This window comes from Sceloporus occidentalis, unplaced genomic scaffold (genome assembly GCF_023333645.1).
Source record: "Sceloporus occidentalis isolate IW3139 unplaced genomic scaffold, rSceOcc1.0.p SCAF_1, whole genome shotgun sequence".
Taxonomy (NCBI): Eukaryota; Metazoa; Chordata; class Lepidosauria; order Squamata; family Phrynosomatidae; genus Sceloporus; species Sceloporus occidentalis.
Window position 1 is genome coordinate 24,103,612 of NW_028316981.1, and position 16,856 is coordinate 24,120,467.

The following is a 16,856-nucleotide window of genomic DNA, read 5'->3' on the forward strand; positions in this document are numbered from 1 at the left end:
TAAAGCCTTAATAATGTTCCCATCATATTTTTAAAATTTTAAATGCTTTAGATTTTGCTCACAGAGAAGAAACCCCATAATCCTAATTGTTTTGCTTGCACTAATTTCAAGCTTTTACCAGGAGTTGGCAAAGTGTAGACTGCAGGCCTCATTTGGTCCTCATGACAGTTTTTGTGGCATCCAAGCCCTCCTGGGATCAAAATGTTTTGCCCCCAAATACCTGTTAAGAACGAGGGCGCATTTTGCCACATTCCTGATACCAGGTCTATTTAGGCCCAGGAGTGAAACAATGGCACCTTTTCACTGCTCACAGCATTCAGTTGGTTACAGCCTGAATCTGTGTGCTAGATATCTCATGAATCTGATCAGGCTCAGCATTGCATTGATGATTTTTTGCTGTTACTCGTAATCTGTCAAGTCAGTTTATAATTTATGGTGATCCTGTGAAAGCTGTCCAAGAGCCCCTGTCATCAGCTGCTCATGTCTTGCAAACTCAGCTCTGTGTCATATGATGTGATATGAAACTCAGCTGTTACCACACTGCAGAATTAATGCAGTTTGACACTGCTTTAACTGCCACGGGTCCCTCATGTGGAATCCTGGGATTTGTAATTTGGTATGGCACCAGAGCTCTCTGACACAGAAGGCCGGCACATATCTCATAAATTTACAAATCCCAGAATTCCATAGCATTCAGCTATGGCAGTTAAAGCAGTGTCAACCTGCATTAATTCTGCAGAGCAAATGCAACCTGAATCAATCTACCTGTAGTATAGTCTCCCTTTTTATTATTACCTTCCATTTTACCAAGCATTATCACCTTTTCCAATGAGTCACATTGTTTCAGAATATGAGTGTATGGAAGGGTTAATTAGTTAATTAGTTCTTTGTTGTTGTTTTTGTCCATTTCTTCAATTTTGATCTTGACCCCTCCTGCAAGGTGTGTTATGAGTGGAGGTAGTGTTGACATTGCTGTATGGCTGCCTATTGACTAGTGGACTATGTTCAAGGTTCTGTTGTTGACATGCTTATCCCTAAATACCTTGAGATCAGTTGCTTAGCAGATTACCTTCTTCTATACATGGCTAGCTCATCCTTGAGATCTTTATAGGAGGCCTTATACAACAATAGAACGTTCTCATCTACCATCACAAAGGAGGGCCTTTGGAACAATATTTTGCATGGAATTTGAGGGAGGAACTATACTGAGTTTTAATTACCTCTGAGAAATATATTTATGCAGACCTTCTCTGGCTGGTAATGATCAATTCCCTTTTCCCATTCATATAGAATCACAGAATCTTAAGAGTTGAAAGGGACTGCAAGTCCTTCTCCCAACCTTCATTGAATACACAGCTACAGCATTCCTGAGAGATGGCCATTTACCATATTTTCCGGCATATAAGACGACTGGACGTATAAGACGACCCCCAACTTTTCCAGTTAAAATATAGAGTTTGGGATATAAATAAAAGTTTTAAAAAATCAGATTTGATTTCAATATGGTAATTTTAATTCAAATGACATGCAGGCACTTAGCAGGAAACCTTGTTGTATACAAAGCCTGCTTGGATTGGTCAGCCTGCCCAGCCCTGCCTGTCTCCAAGACTATCAGAGCGGTAGCTGCTTTCATACGATCGTCGCATACAGTGGGGATGTGGCCGCGACCATTTTTTTAGCTCTCTCCACCACATGCGGCAACCGCAGATTCTCCAGTCCGGCTCAGAAGTTTCAGCACCTGCCCTATAAGATGACACTCGGCGTATAAGATGACCCCCGACTTTTGTGAAGATTTTCCTGGATTAACAAGTAGTCTTATACGCTAGAAAATACAGTAATTCTCTTTATACACTTCCAAAGAGTATAAGGCAGTCTCTTCCGCTGTTGAAAAACTCTGCAACTGAAAGAATGAGTTTATATCCCAGTAAGCTCATGCTAAAATAAAAATGAGTTACGTAGTCTTAAAGGTGCTGCCACATTCTCCCCCCCCTCTCCCGTCTTCCTTTCTTTTTATGTAACAAATATCAGGGTGACTGAAGTCTCCCACTGCTACCATATCGACTAATATATAGTCAGCTCTCCACATTTGTGGCTTTTACTTTTGTGGATTTGATTATTCACAGATTTGATTAATATATACTTTCTGAGAATCTTTAGTTCCTCCAGTGTGACTTTATGGCCAACATTCAGCTGAAGTTGCCCTGGAAGTCCTAGAGATTCCCTGAGAGAACACTTCTTCAGGCATTTGTAGGTCCTCCAGTGCAATTCCATGGCCACTTGGTCAGGTCACCTTCTGGTAGATGTTGACCATAGAGTTGCACTGGATGACCTAGAGATTCCTGGAGAGGTGTTCTCTCAGGCAAAAAAAAAAATAGTGTTTTTTTATTTGTGTTTTTTCCACTTTCATATGGGTCCTGTGCCCTTGACCCCAGTGAATGGCCCACTGTATTGGCCATTGGACTGTTTTTAAATTGTTTTATGCTGTTTTCTCCTATCACATCATATAAGTTTTATATTATCTCTTATTGTATGATTCTCATGTAAACTGTTCATAGAGATTTCATTATATTAATCAATTTGTAAATACAGTTTGAGTCTCCCTTATCCTAAATTCTGAAATATTATAAAAATAAAAAAAAAATTCATGGGAAGCTGAGATAATGACACCATTGATTTCTGATGGTTCAGTTTACACAAACTTTGTTTCATGCACAAAATTATTTTAAAATATTATGTATAAAATTACCTTCAGGCTCAGTGTATAAGTTATATATGGAACATAAATAAATTATGTGTTTAGATCTGGGTCCCATCTCTAAGATATATTAGTGTGTGTATGCACAGATATAGGAGCAGATCAAGACAGAAATATCGCTAGAAGCCAAGATTAAAAGATTTAGACTGTCATACTTTGGATACATCATGAGAAGGCATGAATCGTTGGAAAAGACAATAATGTTAGGAAAGGTGGAAGGAAGTAGAAAGAGGAGAAGACCACATGCTAGATGGATGGACTTTATTAAAGAGACCACGGATATGAGTTTGCAAGAGCTGGGCAGAGCAGTAGAGGACCATGTGTGTGTGTGTGTGTGTGTAGATATCCATAGGGTCGCCCTAGGTCGAGATCGACGTGAAGGCAGTTAACAACAACAACAACAACAACAATATATGCAGATACTGGTATTCTGAAATTCAAAAAGATCTGAAATCCAAAATACTTCTGGTCTCAAGTATATCAGATAAAGGAGACTCAGCCTGTTCAGTAAAGGAAATATATTTTTAAAGTGTTTTAGCCATATCTATGAAAGGAACCGGTGGTGAAACAGGCAATCCCTAGTCTTGCAGTCAAACTGAATTTGCTTTTCTAAAGGAAATAATATTCCTTTTATATTCTGTATATTGAGATCTTGTGTGTGTTTGTTTTTACAGCTTGAAGTGCATTGACTGAGAAGAGAAATGAAGCCCAAGCAGTCTAGATGGTAAGTTTAAAAAAAGAGAAGGGGTGAGATGCAGTGGTGAACCATAAGAGAGCAAGATATACCTCAGATACATATGGAGAGTGAAGGTCTCATACAGGAATGGCCACAAATGGCTTCCTGGTTTTGCAGCCCCATTTGTAGACCTTGGAATGTTGATGGGTTGTTGTTGTTTTTTGAACTAGTAACTCCATAGGCAGTAGTATCTGAAAAATCTACTTTTGGGGATACAATTCCCAGAATCCTCGAGCCTTCATGGAGAATGGCTTTGTTCAGTTGGGGATTCTAGGTGCTGTAATCCAAAAGTAACTTTTCCCATTTTTGCTTTTAGGTGAATTGATGATTTTAGTCTTAGCTAAGCACTTTTTATTTTCTTATGATTAGTAGAAAGGTGTACTGATGTCACAGATTCAGTTGATGGCCCCCTAAGGCCTGCTCTGCACCCAACCTTCTTCCTTTGGGAGTGGTGAAGGATGCTATCCCATTGTCTTTTTTCCTTGTAATTAGCTATTGTACATGTCTGAATAAACCATGCAAATTAGATAACTAGAGCCCACATGGCCAAGGAGGAGTAATGGTCTCTGCCTATATGGATATCTCTTCATACCATCTTAACTGAGAACAACTGTAACAACATCTTGATAATATGTAGGCATATGACTCCAACATGGTCATTTTTTCTTTCTTTATTCTGTTTGATTGTTAACACATTTGCCTGATGAAGAAGCCAGTTGAGCTTTGAAAGCTTGCATCCTGTATTTGGTGCATTTTTGTTGGCCAATAAAGATATTGCTGTTTTGTGGATTTTGGGTTTTATTGTACATATGTGTTCTTGCAGCATGAACCAGTCACAGTGAAATACAGTCCTTTCTATTTGCCCTGAGTTCAAGGTGGCAAGTACATATTGTAGTCATTAGGAGCTTCAAATGCTTAGTTCATGCGTGAGTCTTGGTAAGAACTATTAAGTTCTCCTTCCGTTCTTTCTGTGAGATCAAAGCACATGTCTCATGCATCTTCCAGTTTTGTGTACCTAGCCACAAGGAATTTTTTTTTAAATTGTAAGTGCAAGCTGAGATGCTCAGAATGAAGACTTAAATGTCATGTTTGGAATGTGTAATTTGTATGGACATGTAGAACACATACATGTATGTACATGATTGAATCAAATTGGAAAAAAAGTAGGGAAAGAAATCACTGGGACAATTGATAAGCAAATGTTTCAGGGAAACCCTGGCTTATGGTGAAAAAACTAGCATGCTGGTACATGCTCCTCACTTATTCCTATTTGGCTTCACTTGCAAGAAAGAGTGGTTAAACAAACCACCAATTCTCTGTATGTGGCTTGTAGTTGAGATACAGTTTATTATTGTAAACTGGAAGGTGGTGGCAGTGGGACAGAACTCCTTTATTTTTTCTCACAAGCAAATCAAAGCCACAAGTCACAGGCCATGCTTTTGTCTTCATCATGCTGGCTGTGGGTGGCATAAGTGTAAATCAGCACCTGGGGAAGGCTGCAGGTTGGGGAAGGCTGATATACATTATATACTGACCACCTTTGATATGTATAGATGTGCACCCAGGTTTTTTTTGTGTTTGTGTTTGTGGTTTGTTTTGTTTTGTTTTAAGGTTGCCTGAATTCCAGGTCTTCTACAGATTTCTGGCTGGAGTTCTAAGCAGTTCAGCAGCAGGCCTCCTGCTCCTGCGGTTGCATAGAGTGTGGACTCATACGCGACCCAGCCTATAGCAGTCAGGTAAGTTTTTCCTGGGACATGAGAGATGGACTCAACCTAATATGTAAAGGGCAAGAAATCTGATCACCTCCCTACTTCCCCATCTCCACTAGTACCACTACAGTGGAATCTTTGTATCTTCTTGGGTTTGGTTTCAGGACCTCCCATGGATATCAAAATCTGTGGATGGTCAAGTCCCATTATACAGTTGGCTCTCCATATCCATGGATTCTTTATCCGCGGATGAAAGCATCCATGGCTTGAAAATATTAAAAATTCATATATAAATTCCCAATAGCAAACCTTGATTTTGTCATTTTATATAAGGGACACCATATTACTGAGCCATTGTATTTAATGGGTCTTGAGCAGCCATGGATTTTGGTATCCATAGGGGATCCAGGAACCAAACCCCAGTGAATACCAAGAGCCCTCTGTATATAATGGCATAGTAAAATTGTGTCCCTTATATAAAAGGGCAAATCAAGGTTTGCTTCTTGGAATAACTATGTGTGTGTGTGTGTGTGTGTGTGTGTGTGTGTATGGTTGAATCTGTGGATGCAGAATTCGTGGATATGGAGGGCTGACTGTATTTCTGTTGGAATTCTAGTTATGCTGTCAATGTGCAACTGTTGCAGCTTTTAAAAAATGACAGAAGCTAATGAGAGAAAATGAGCATAAAGGAACGTTAGGGAAGTCTTTTAGCACACAAACCTCATTGCCAGTTTTGAGTTGCATATGTTCATTGTTGAATTCAGCCTTTGCTCACCTTGTGCAGTCCAGATGGTTTAAGATGCAACTCATAAAAGCTCCGTATAACATGGCCAATGATGGTTTCCAACTCTGGGTCCCTGAATGTTACTGGATTACAACTGCCATCACCCCCAGTCACTATGGTCAATAGTGAAGGATTTTTAGGAGCTGTAGTCCCACAGCATCTTGGGACCTAAGTTAAGAACCACATTCCACTTAAGTTGCCAGAGCCCTGTTCTCTTTTGTATCAAGCCACCCTCTAAATCTAGGTGAGGCAACTGGTCTAAGATAAACAGGGCAGCAGTTTAAGAAACACACATGACTAACAGAGTCGAAGTAGTTGCTGACTAGCAGCCCCTTCCTACTTCCTTAAGGAGAACAGATAGGAAGTTGGATAGGAGTGCAGGATGCAGCTGGGTCTAATGGTCATAACATCTGTCCTAGCACATGCTACAATCCATGCCTCTCAATAGGAATTTCATTCCGGTCTTGATGTTGCATTACCTGCATCATCTGAACAAGAGAAGCTTTAAAGTGTTCCAGGATTGTAGTCCAAAGGCACCAAATGGCAGTTTTCCTGAAGCTAAGCAAGTCTGGGTGTGGTGAGTGCATGGATAGGAAAGAGGTTACCCTTCAGTCCTCTGTAAGAGCTTTTTAAAAAATGGCTTTAGTCATTTCTTAAAGTGATTCTGTCTGTAGTGCTTGTCTTTACTAAATTCTTGTTCTGACATTGATTTTAGCACAACTTGTATGTTGTTGGATTTATTATTTGTCTTAATTAGTTGTAAGGTGCTTTGAATGTATTTTGTACAGAAATATATTTTACATATGTGATATACTTTATAAATGAATAAATTAAATATCAGGGTAATTAATAAATACTATTACAGTGGGCCCTTGGTATCCACTGGGGTTTGTTTCCAGTACTCCCAGTGGATACCAAAATCCACAGATGCTCAAGTTCCATTATATACAATTGCATAGTAAAAAGATGTCCCTTATATAGAATGACAAAATCAAGGTTTGTTTTTTGGAAAACATTTAAAAAATATATTTTGAAGCCATGGATGGTTGAATCCATGGATGCAGAATTCCTGGGCCAACTCTACTAGGGATTAAAGTTGCAACTCTAAACACATCTGTATAGTAGGACTTACTTCTTAGTAAACACAGATAGGCTTGCATTGTAGTTCCTACAGAAGTCAGTGGGCTTACGGCAAAGTAACTATGCTTTGAATTATGCTGGACATGAGGCCTGATAGGTGCTAGTAAACATTTCAAATACTATTTTAATTTTCTCTGTTGCATTTCTGGTTTTGAACAGAGAACATTTATTACAATTTAGTATAAATGTAATGCCACAAATAGTGTGATCACATAACAAACAGGTCTGGACTCGTGCATTTTAACAGTGATGTGGAAGAAGGAATTTGTTATGGTTTGTCATGTCCACTTCCTCTGCTGAAATTCTCTCCTCCATGCAACTATTAAAGGCACAAGAGCTCCATTGCTTTTTACAGGTGGGTACCATAGCCACAAACAGCCCCTGAAATGCTCTTGGTGACTTACATGAGTATAACCGAGGGTTACAGCAGCATAAATACTTTGTTGGGAATTGAGAAAGAAGGCACCCAGTATCTCCTTGTGCAGGGCCTTTTCCCTGACTATGCAAGGGTACCCAGACTCACTCTCAAAGACAGTCAGTTGCTGGGGGAACCAAACTGTAACTGCCATTGCACAGCTAGGGAAGAAGGAGCAAAATTTGCCTTCTCATACTTATACTGCATGTGCAAAGGTAGCTGGAGAGTAGCTCCACTCCAGGCCAGTGATTAGTGGTGGAAATCCACACTTGCATGGTCCAGCTGCCATTACACAATTGAATAAGAAGGAACAGCCATCTCCCTCTGGACTCATAGTGTAAGTATGCTGATGGAGGTTTCAACTGTGTTAGCACTAAGGAAGAGGAATATTTGTCTGTATTCTTCCTTTCCTCCAGAAGGCTCAAGATGGGTTACCAAAATTAAAACTCAAGTAGATAAACTTCATAGTTTTCACACATACAAGTGAAAACATATAAAAATTTATGCTTATATTGTGATTAAACTATCTATAGAATTGAAAACAATTGAAAACCTATCCATTCAATAGGTAAGACATAAAATAAAAACACCATAGCATACTATTAAGCCATTTTCTTATTAAAAAAACACTTCTGGAAAGCCTGTTTGGATATTTTAAAGAAGCCTTTATCTACCAATGGAAGGTCAACAAAGAGGAAGCCAAGCCTAGGAAGAGAGTTCCAGAGTGAGGAAGGAGAAGACACTGAGAAGGCCCTTTCTCCATTCCAACCACATGTGCCTGTGGGATTGACAGAACTAAATTGGCCCCAGTTTGGTGGGATCAATGTGTTGATTCGGTTTAGTGGTCACAAACCTTCTGGGTATGTGTGTGAGGGTGCAGTTGGATGGGGGCTGAGTTCCTTTAATTATAAACTATGGGGATGCATGTCCTAGTGATGGATGGGATGAACCCAATAGTAGGCAGGCTGGGCCACTTCTTTCATTCTTTCTCCCCACTTTGTGTTGTTGTTGTTATGATGGTACACCTTCAAATTAATTCTGATTTGTAGTGATCCTCTCTCTCTTTCTTTTTGGCAAGAGTAATCCAGAGCAATTGTCATTGCTGTTTTTCAAGGCTATAACAGTGTAACATGCCCAAGTAACATGCCGAATGAGTTTCTATGGCTGAGCAGGGATTCAAACCTGGGTCTCCTGAGTCCCAATCCAACACTCAAACTATTACACCATTTTGGTTCCCATTTATATCACATGGGCTCCCATCTCCCTGTTCCCCAGCTTGCTCCTCCCTTAATCACCTTTTTCTCCTTTCTGCCCACACAGCAGGCCAGCAGAGAGGGACAGGTAGCTTTTGATAGACAGAGCTGTGAATGGATTTCTTCTTTTTTTATGGAGTGGGTCATATAAAATTGTATTGCATGCAACCTTAGGACCACAAGTATCCCTCTTTGCTTCAAGCAGTAATAGGACTGGAAACATTCCTGACTCCCAGTCTCTTCTAGTGAATGTAGTGGTTGAAGTATATTGAGAGCTGTTGTGCCAAAAAAATAAAAAATAAAGGAATTTCCCCCCCGTTTTGGTATCAGGACATAGAGACATACACCCTCTCCTTTGTTTGGTAACATGGCAGGAAAAGCAGTCTGGATGGCTTTGCTTCCTTTACCAGGGACAGAATGCCACCAGCTGTCACAGAGCAAGTCCTGTACCAAAGCAGGGGAAGTTTGAACTGGTCACCCAACTGAGTTTAGAGCAAGCTGTGTTGAGAGGAGCTGACAACAAGCATCTGAGTGGGTGTCTGTGTAAAGGGGAAGCAAAAACATCAGGAGTGTTTAGTCTGCAAAGCAGAAGAGAAAGAGATGAAAAGACACATTTTTGTTGTTGATGTTTTTCTAACCTTAAACTGTTCACAGATTGGGTTCCTGTCTGTTTTAACAAACACATCCTGAAAAGTAGAAGTGGTGGTGTGTATAGTATTGGGAGGGGAGTTGTTGATTTAGAATGATAATCTTCACTCTTTGACAATAAAAAGCTAGATCTTTTTTCTCCTGGTCTGTGGGATTTTATTTGTCTGTCTCAAAAAGAGTTTTCTTACTTGTAGAATTAGTTTTGTCTGTGCAAAATTACAATATTTCTTGCTTTGTTGTATGGAGATACTTATTTGTTTATTAATATTCATATCTTGCCCTGAAATATAAGCTCTCCGAGTGAGTTACAATAAAATTAATTTAAACTTGGTTGTGAGAGCCAGTGTGGTGTAGTAGTTTGAGTGTTGGACTAGGACTCTGGAGACCAGGATTCTAATTCTGGCTTGGCCATGTAAAACCACTAGATGACTTGGGCAAGTCACACACCCTCAGTCTCAGAGGATGGCAATGGCAAACTCCCTTTAAAGAAACATGGCAAGAAAACCCTTGATTGCTTCACCTTAGGGTAGCTATAAGTCAAAAATGGCTTGACAACAAACTTACAGTAATTGTGACTTTAAATTATTTTTGGAAAAAAATAGATGCATTGGATGATTTGTTTATAAATTTATTAAGCAGCCACTTAGTCCATCTTTGGTTGCTGCATGCTTGTACTTTGTTTCCCACAAGGCAGCCCAACCCCTTCCCCCAAAAACCCAAGCTAGTTTTGGACAGAGACTTTTTGGACAAATGGTGGAATCCAAGAGTGCATCTACTGTATAGAAATAATGCAGTTTGACCCAAATTTAAAAGCTGTAGCTCCGTCCTATGTAATTCTGGGATTTGGAGTTTTCCAAGGTCTTCAGCCTTCTGTGTCAAAAAGTGCTGGTACCTCACAAAACTACAAATCCCAGGATTTATGGGATGGAACCATGGCAGAACTGCATTATTTCTATGGCATAGGTGCACCCCCCCCCCCCATGAAAGATAATGTTCTTTGTTTCATTCTCATGCTGGAGGTGATAACTCTTGCATGGACTAGAAGAGTCTCCCTAAGAATAAGAAATGCTGTGAGTTTTCTTCACATCAAATTTTGAGTATACGTTATTCCTGGGAAGGAACAAGTTAAACAACTGCTTTAAGATGGTCATTCCTTGATCTGTCAGTCTTCTGGTCAAGCTGAAAATACCCATAGGACTTCTGCAGGCTAAAGTATAGGCTTCCACCAAAAGTATGGCAGAATGACATTTAAGGATATGTACCATAATATATTTAGAGTGAGTGACCTGGGTACTGCCCAATAGGAGTAGGCAGAAGGGTGGTGCAGGAGAATCTGCAGTAGTTCAGCAAGAATTTCTGCTTCTCATTTGGATGTAAAATTATTTGTTAAATCTGTACCCTATTTCTCCCCAAAATAGGAAATGAGCTTGCTGCAATAAAAGCAATACAGGTTGAGTCTCCCTTATCCAAAATGCTGGGGACCAGAAGTGTTTTTGATTTTGGACTATTATGTATTTTGGAATATTTGCATATACAGTCTGCACTCCGTATTGGCGGACTTGCCACCCATGGATTTAACCATCTGCGGATGGCAAGCTACCGTTCTTCTTAATGGCAGTGCATGCATGCAGCTGTGCTAGTGGGTGCGTGCATGTGCACTGGGCTGCCATCAAGAAAAATGGGACTTGAACAAGTATAGATTTTGGTATTGGATACGGAGGTCCGACTGTACATAATAAGATGTCTTGAAGATCTAAATAAACCATGAATTCACTGCAGATTTGGGATCTTTCTTGAATAAAGGCAGGAAATCATGGCTAGTGCTTGAGTCTTCTGTCTGCACTGGGCCACACTGGTAGAGCTACAAACACAGAACAAAGATTTCATGTGTCTTTCAAATCTGTGTCAGGCTAAAAATGGTCAAAGCAAAATAGAAGAGGGTGGGCTGCCCGGGTTGGGTGGGCTAATTAGTACATCAAAGGCCTTGAAACCAAAAAGAAAACACCCTGCAGTAGACAGCTTGATGAGAGGGTTAGAAGAAGAAACATTCTACTGTTTGCCTTTGTGCAGGACTATAACTCTGGGAAATTAAGCAATTCTACATTTTGGTTTGTTGCTTGCCCTGTTAGAGCTACACACAGCTCTTGTTTTAGCACAGGGACAAAAAAAGGAAAACAAAATGTAGCAGCACTATCATTATATACCCAAGCCAGATGTGGTAGCAAAACACACACACAATAAAGAGTTCAAGCTGAGCTGAAGAGGGTTCTGCTTACTGCTCAGTAAATTGCATAGCTCTTAGTTGTTTCAGGGGGTGCATGCATTCTTCCTGAAGGGAATGCCACTGTGACTGGGAAACAGTATTGGCACAGCCCTTGTTGTTTCTCTTGGTTTGAGGAGGAGGGCTTAGAACAAAAATAAAATGTTTAGGCCAGCCACAACTGACCAGCCAGAACTCTTTAGGCCAGAACTCTTTAAGCCAAGAAGTGTAATTATCACGGGCAATACAGCTGATCAAAAGTCTCCTTTTCTGTTTGTTGGGAAGCCCCCAAATTGGGGAGTGGGAGACTCCAGCCTTGGCCTCCTTTCTCTCACAGCAGCATCCCAGTCCATTTCTTTGGAAAATGTATGCAACAGCATGGCTGCCATACTTTTCAGTATTTTTTCCTCGTCTCGGGTGAATGCTGCTCTTTCTCAATGGACCTTCAAAATAGGTCAGCATCTCCACTATCAGTTTCAGGGAAGAAAGCCCACTTACACAAAATAAGTAGCAGGAGAGATTAGGAAGGAAGTCTACAGGTTACACTGCTCTGTCAACTGCCTGTATGGGAGGTGTTGAAAGCAGTGGGATATATTACAGGAACTCTTATTTGCACTGCAGTCTGCAGATCATCATTCTTGGCACTGCAAACTAGAAAACACAGTATGGTGTAGTGGTTACGGTGCCAAACTTAGAAAGACCTGTTCAAGTCCTTTAACTGGGAAGCCCATAAAGTGATTGTTGATCAGAAATGCTCTGACTTAGCCAGGCCTACTTTGTGCTAGTTGGAAGTTTTTAGGAAACCACAAGAGAACACTTAGGGATCTTTAGGTAGGGGAACCATATATGCCGTCCTGAGCTGCATGGAGGGGGTCAAAGTGGTATATTTTAAAAATGTCACATATGTAAAAACTACTGTCTCTACCTTCACTGGCAAGGACTAGCCTAAGACATTTTGCCTACCAGACATAGAGCAGCAGCAAGTGCAAAAAAAAATCCCACAAGTAGCTCTCTCCATTCCTGGCAGTAAAATCACAATAGTAACAAAATAAATAGCTAAAAATATGCTGCTCAGAATCTACTGCCTGAAGCAGCTGCCTCGCTGTGCCCAATAGTAGGGCTGACTCACTCTTGGTAGTTACTTGCTGAGCCTTTGGTTCTTGCATATGAACAAGAATTCTGGCTCAGCATTCATAGAAGCATAGAACCACAGCACTGGAAAGGGCCCTATGGGCCATGAGGTCAATTTCCCGGCTCAATGCAGGATGTCCAGCTAGAGCATTTCCAGCAGCCTCTTTTTGAAAACGTTCAGAAAATGAGATTCCACAACATCTCTAGGCAAGTGGTTCCACTGCCAAACCACTCTCACTGTCAAGACATTCTTTCTAATGTTCAGTCAAAGTCTGTCTGCTTAACCAAAAAGCATTAAACCAGATTCTACCCTCCGGGGCAGCAGTGAACAACCTCACACCCTCCTCTTTGTGGCAGCCCTTGAGGTATTTAAAGAGTGCAACATCACTCATCAGTTTTCTCTTCATTAGGCTGAATATGCCCAGCTCCTCCAACCTATCCTCATCATATGTTTTGTTTTCCATCCCTCTTACCCTTACCCTTCTCTGAAATGCTCCAACTTGTATAGATCCTTCTTAAAATGAGGGGCCCAGAACTGAACACAGTACTCCAGATGAGGCCTGACCAGCTCATAATATGGTGTGGAATAGTATATACCCTACAGATTTTATACTGTTCAGGTACAGGTACCTTCCCTAACTTTCTCGTATTGTTTGGGTTTTTTGTTTTTTTTAAAAATACTGTCTATAGTAATTCTGTATGGTGGCCCACATGATTACAATATTATCACACCCAGAGCTTTGACAGTTATAATTTTGGACTATAAATACAAGAATCCTACACCTAGCCTAAAGAAGGGATTCTGGGAGTTGTACTCCAAAACAGTAACTTCTTCAAGTTCTTGAAAAAGTCTGCCTCAGCTACTGATGTTTCAAAATCTGTTTTTTATTTCTCTTCTCTTCTCTCTCCTCTTATTTTCTTCTTTTTTTGGAGGCCATCCTAAATATACTTTTTCTTGAAGTTGAACTTTGTACGTTGGTAAGGGATTTGCCCAAGAGCCAAGCAGATGCTCTGTGCTTCCCAGCCCAAATCCTCTAAGACTGGTAGAATTCAATTCCATTAAAAATGTTTTAAGTGCACTAGAAAGGCTTCTCTGGAGTCTGCTGAATATAAGCTTTTGTGTGGCACCAGGCCAGAAACTCAGCCTACTTCTCTGTGTTATTGAGGTCAGCTCCCCGCTTTTTTAATGCTCTCTGTCCACAGTTTTTAGTGTCCCCCTCCCTCTGTTTTGGATCATTCATGAATCTAGCTAGTGTATTTACCACACAGCCCTTCAAATATCTAATTAAAATATTGAATAGTGTTGGATGCCTGCCAGCTCCACTCAAAGCCTCTTCCCAGTGTGACACTGGACAATTGATCACTGTCATTTTCTTGTCAATTTATATCCCGCTCACATAGCAGCACTGTCTGGCTGAGAGTTTCCTGTGGTTGCATTATGACAGTTATTGTATGCTAGTTATAGTCAAGGAGGATCCAGAGGCATGAACAGCTGAAGCAAGCAGTGTGAAACCTGCTCTTTCAGTAATGGCACTGATAACTTGTTCAGGATCTTAAGGATCACACCTTTAAACTGAAAGATAAAAAGTTTCTAGCTCTCCTTGTGGAAAGTTGCTGTGATGTGTGGAGGGCACCTTGGGGTGTGCAGTTCTATAAAATCTCCATCTGTGAATGTCTTCCCTTTCCCACGTCCATGTTTCATCTATATCTGAATCCATTGCTATTGTCCTTTTCTTTGCTGCTTCCTTTCTCCATATTAGCATGTCTGTGTATTGTGTTTTAAAATGGAAACATTAAAATAAATTGAAAGCATTACATGAAATTGTATGCATGAACTGAAGTGTGGTACATGTGTAACTCTTTCTGGGTTCTATGGGACGAACTATAATTGACTATTCAAACACAGTTGCACTTTAAATCTCTATATGTATTTTTAACGACCATACAAATTATACATAAAATTGGGCATCTATGGGTGAGTGTGGACTCAAGTCCTGCTCTCCAGAATCGTAGTCCAAGACTCAGATCACTATACCACTCTGGCTCTCACTGGGAAAGTTACTAGTGCCCTATTTTGAGGATAGTGGATATCGACAAAGTGGCAGTTTCAAGACATGCTCCACTTTCTGTTGAATTGTATGCTAATGTGAACCTGTATTTAAATCACATGGAAAGCAATGGTTATTCTGGCTTGTCCTGCCTGCTCAAGAATGGAAGTTATTTTAAATAGCAATAACAAGTACATTTCCATACCGCTTATAAGTGAACTAGCAATCCCTAAGTGGTTTACAGTGTGTAAGCCAATTCCCCCTAACAATCTGGGTCCTCATTTTACCGACCATGAAAGGATGGAAGCATGAACGGACCTTGGAGCCCTCCTCTAGGATCGAACTTACAATGTTGTAGCTGCAGTACAGCATTTAATCACTGCGCCACCAGGGCTCCTTGGAGAAGGAGATGGTGAGGACTGAACTTGAGATTTTCCATATATATAGCACATGCTGTATGGTTGACTTTTGTGCTGTTTTCTGTCCTGTTCCTGCTGTTCCCTTCCATATTTTTCCATTCTCTGTCACAACAGTTTATTTACAGCTGAGTCCTTTATTACCTTACCAAATAAATAATTTAATAAATAAACCCACAAGTGCAAAGAAGAATCAAAACTTGCAAATCTTACATAATTATATACATTAGAGCAGATTTCCCAACATCATTATCTTGATATGGGTTGGACTGCAGACGCAGCTCCCAATGTCCCAGCGAACATGGTCATTGGGTGTGCTGTTCAGGGATGATAAAGAGTTGTCGTCCAACAAACCTGGAGGGTGCTGGCCTACATATACTGTGAACTTTATCGCACAGGCCCTGGAACAGGCCTGTCGCGTTCTGAAAGGAAATGTTATGGGGACGGGAGGCGGCAAAGAACGCTGTTTACCGCACAGCGAGAATGCTGCCGACACCGCCGATCGTTCCCATTGTTCTTGAAAATTGCCCCCTGAGGAACACATCCGGAACACGATGGGAATGTTCAGTGGCAGCGGCAGCGTTCTCGCTGTGTGGTAAACAGCATTCTTTGCCATCTCCTGTCCCCATAACGTTCCCTTTCAGAACACGACAGGCCTGTTCCAGACCCTGTGTGATAAAGTTCTGTGTTATGTGCAGTTACGGAGGAAGTTGTTTTATAGCAGCCATACGATCCTGTGATATGCATTCTAACTGTAAACAGCTCTCCAGAGTTTCAGGCAGGATTCTTTCACAGTCCTACCTAAAGATCCCTAAGTGTTCTCTTGTGGTTTCCTAAAAACTTCCAACTCTGTTTAGCTTCCAAAAAATCAGATGAGATCAGACATGTTCAAAGTGATATGGTGGTATGTGTTGGTTTAGAATGTGGAACCTAGTAAATAAAGACTTCACTCTCTACAGACAGAAAATCTTGTAGCAAGATTTTTCTGTTTCACACCACAATCCTGCTTGAATATATCCCAGGAAAAATAAACCCTACATATAAAGAAATAGGATGACCCAAGACATTTTGTTGCCTTAGGGAGAAGAGTCTCAAGTCAATGTGTTCAGTTTACACTGTCCAAATAAAGCTAAATTATTTTGGTGTGTGAGATAGAAAATCCCATAAGAACTTCTCCTTGTCTGTAAGCAGGAAAATATATTAATAATAAAGTTAAACAGAGAGAGACAGAGAGAGATTGAGATGCTGCCTTTTTATGAAACCCTAAATCTGCCACCTATGGTAGGGCTGGCCTTATAAAAGAATTAACAGTTGGAGAAAAACAAGCTAAAATCCTTTTTGCCAATATGGCTTTATTTGTGAAATGAGAGATTGGGATTTTGGTGGGGTTATTTTCCTTTTACTATATCCATCTTGTCACATAATTGTCCAGTCTGGTGTTCAGAATGGAGGAATGATTTTTCCATGTGATTTGCTGTTTTTGTAGTTGGACTTTAGGTGTATCTTGGTTGTGAACTGAGGTTTGGTTTTTTTAAGGAATATAGTCACTTTTCCATATTTA

At 40.4% G+C, this 16,856-nt stretch overlaps 1 protein-coding gene across 3 annotated transcripts in view; it reads left to right on the forward strand.

Moving 5' to 3' along the window:
- LOC149321215 (plexin-B1-like) overlaps window positions 1–16,856 on the forward strand; it is a 221,080-nt gene that overhangs the window by 78,120 nt on the left and 126,104 nt on the right. For 2 of the 3 annotated variants that reach the window (XM_089517440.1, XM_089517430.1), the window contains exons 2-3: window positions 3,430–3,479; window positions 5,103–5,227. The gene's annotated coding sequence lies outside the window, so the exon portion shown is untranslated. Of the gene's footprint in view, window positions 1–3,429; window positions 3,480–5,102; window positions 5,228–16,856 lie in introns of those variants that run through there. The other variant, XM_089517450.1, reaches the window with a different exon arrangement.